We start from the raw sequence: 2,584 nt of genomic DNA, 5'->3' as shown, positions 1-2,584 counted from the left end.
ATCTGTTAATTATGGATGCCTAGACCCAACACAATGCATGACATGTAGCAGGCACTTAAAAAACATTCACTGAATAAGTGAATCCCCATTGAATACGGAGAAAAGAAAGCTCAGAGAGGTTAAGCTTCTTGCTCAAGGTCACACATCCAGCAAGCCGCACAACCAGTGTTGGGACCTGCATTCTTATCACTTTGCCTCTCAGGAGGGAAGCTGGCTGTCCAGGCTCCTTCTATGATGCTTGCTCTAGGCAGGGAGGCAATGTGTCCAATGTAGCTTAGTAGCAGTGTTAGGTTATTTGGGTGAGAGTCTTGTACTCGTTGATGGGAATGTGTAGGACTGGAGGGGAAAGAGTAGAGCAGCATCGTTATGATGGAGATGGCATTGGCCTTCCGCACTCATGCATCGGCAGCCACTGATATTTGACTTGTTATTTCTGGAAGATAGTAACCTAATAGATCATTCTTTCCCAAAGTACTTGATTCGTAGGGAATAAGTACTTCTATCGTAGGAGTGGCTGTCTTGAGATCTCTAACTTATTAACTGATTACCAAACCATATCTTGGTAGAAGTAATGTAGACTCTCTCATAGCTGATGTCCATTTAACAGTTTTGCCAGAGGGACTGGAGGTTGTGACTGTATCTACATTCCCTCCCCCACCCCCCAAAAACCCCCACTGAATGGCATTGTAGATGCATTAACTAGTCATGGCTACAGGACTCGCTTATTGAATGAGATTCTTTTTTCTCCTGCATCATTGTGTTTTTACCAAGAGGGAGTCATTTTATTTCTAAACCAATTCAGCTAATTATACTTAATGCAATTGCCACATTATATTAGTTGTTTTTTCCTTCTTTTTCTTTTCTTTCTTTTTTTTTTAACTTAAAGTCAATTAGCCATGGTATAGTACAATATTAGGTTCAATGATTTATTAATTGGATATAACACCCAGGGTTTATCAAAGAAATGAACTCGTTTCCCTTCAGTATCAGTAGCAGATCATCTCAGGAATTTCTGTGTTTTTTAGCTTTTAAGTTAAAATACTCAAGGTATGTATGCATCATCTAAAAAAAAAAAAAACCAATTTCTTACTTTAATCTTACTTTTTTTTTTTTTTTTTGACTGACAGTCTCTGGAATCATTCAGATAACAGGGTCTTTATCATGTATGTAAAGTTTCAAAAGGGATCTTCAGGTCCTTCCAAGATGGTGAATTAGCACAGCCTTCAAGCTCTTCTTGTGAAAACCAACCTCCAATCTGTTCTGGAATAATTATAGAGGAAGGCATGGAATACAGGAAATACAAAATGAAACCCCAAACAAAAATACAGCAACTAACCAACTGGACATATAGACAACCACGCACTGCTCTTGGGAGACATATCCCTGCTTTGAACTGTAGGTTGGTGTTGGGGGAGGTTGGAGGCAGAGGAGTTTGCTCTAGCTTGAGGCAGTGAGCCATAGACTCAGTTAAGTTAGAACTGCACAGCTAGGGTGCTCTAGAGTTCTGGTCCCATAGGAACTGAATGAGATAATAAATATTTGTTATTGTTTTAAACTGCTAAGTTTTGGGGTAACCTGCAATGGCGATGAATATAGTGTCCTATTTCCTTGTTTGAATTCCTGAGTTCTCACCCCCTTTTGCTCTACGTGGCTGTCGGTTGTGTCTCCATGTAACTGAGTCCTCTCCATGGCTCACAGGCTATGCATTTTTCAAGCATTCATCTTCTCTTTTGCCATTGCCTGTTTCAGAGAAAGATTCAGTCCGGAAAGATCCTTCTTGAATCCTCTTTCCTTCTTTTTCCAAGACGCAGCATTGGAGGTGGAATTTGGAATATTAAATGTGGTCTCTGAGCCTATTATCCCTTGGGAGTGTACACCCGAAGCGGACTCAGGTGTTGGCTTTGCTCAATCATTGGTAAGAGTCACGTGACGGGAAGCAGTTTATTTTGGCTTTGCGAGCAAGGTTGTGTTTTTCCGCTAATTGGTTGAAGGGAGAAGTGGGAGGCTTTGGCTGCAGGATGAAGATTTTTCTTTGCTGATCCATGGAAAGTGACTTTCCTTTCTTGGCCAGTGCCTTCTCAGATGGCTTTTTAAATGGCATGTTTTTTTCAACTAAGGATGTGTGGTTGAGAGTCAAGCTGTTGGAAAAGGCATTTGGCAGGCCTATGGACACTCCGCTGAACTTGTGTCCTTCCTCCTGGAATTTTGGCAGTACCCTGTTGAGTTCGAATGAACACCCAGAAATGGTTGTCTAAGTTGTTCACTTTTGATGAATGGGAATATTTTGTTATTTAGGATCAGCATTTCATCCGACCCTAGCCTCAACATCTGGACATTTTTTTAATGTGAGGATAGTGTGGGTTCTCATCTCCAGCTGATCTTGAAGTATCTGTTTTAGATGTCCTTGTTTTTTGGGCTGTGATGGGCTAGATAATCCTCTGTGCTAAAATGTTCTTGTGTCTTCCAATGAAAACAAGAGCTACCCTTTCCGTGGTGTTTACTCTGGGTCAGGTGCTATACCACATGGTGTCTTATCTCATCAAATTCTCCACAAACCTGTGTGGGTTTGTCCCCACAAACCTGA

The sequence above is a fragment of the Mustela nigripes genome, chromosome 6, assembly GCF_022355385.1.
Source record: "Mustela nigripes isolate SB6536 chromosome 6, MUSNIG.SB6536, whole genome shotgun sequence".
In the NCBI taxonomy this organism is placed as follows: Eukaryota; Metazoa; Chordata; class Mammalia; order Carnivora; family Mustelidae; genus Mustela; species Mustela nigripes.
The sequence above is the reverse complement of the archived record's forward strand: the minus strand, read 5'-3'. Positions refer to the sequence as shown.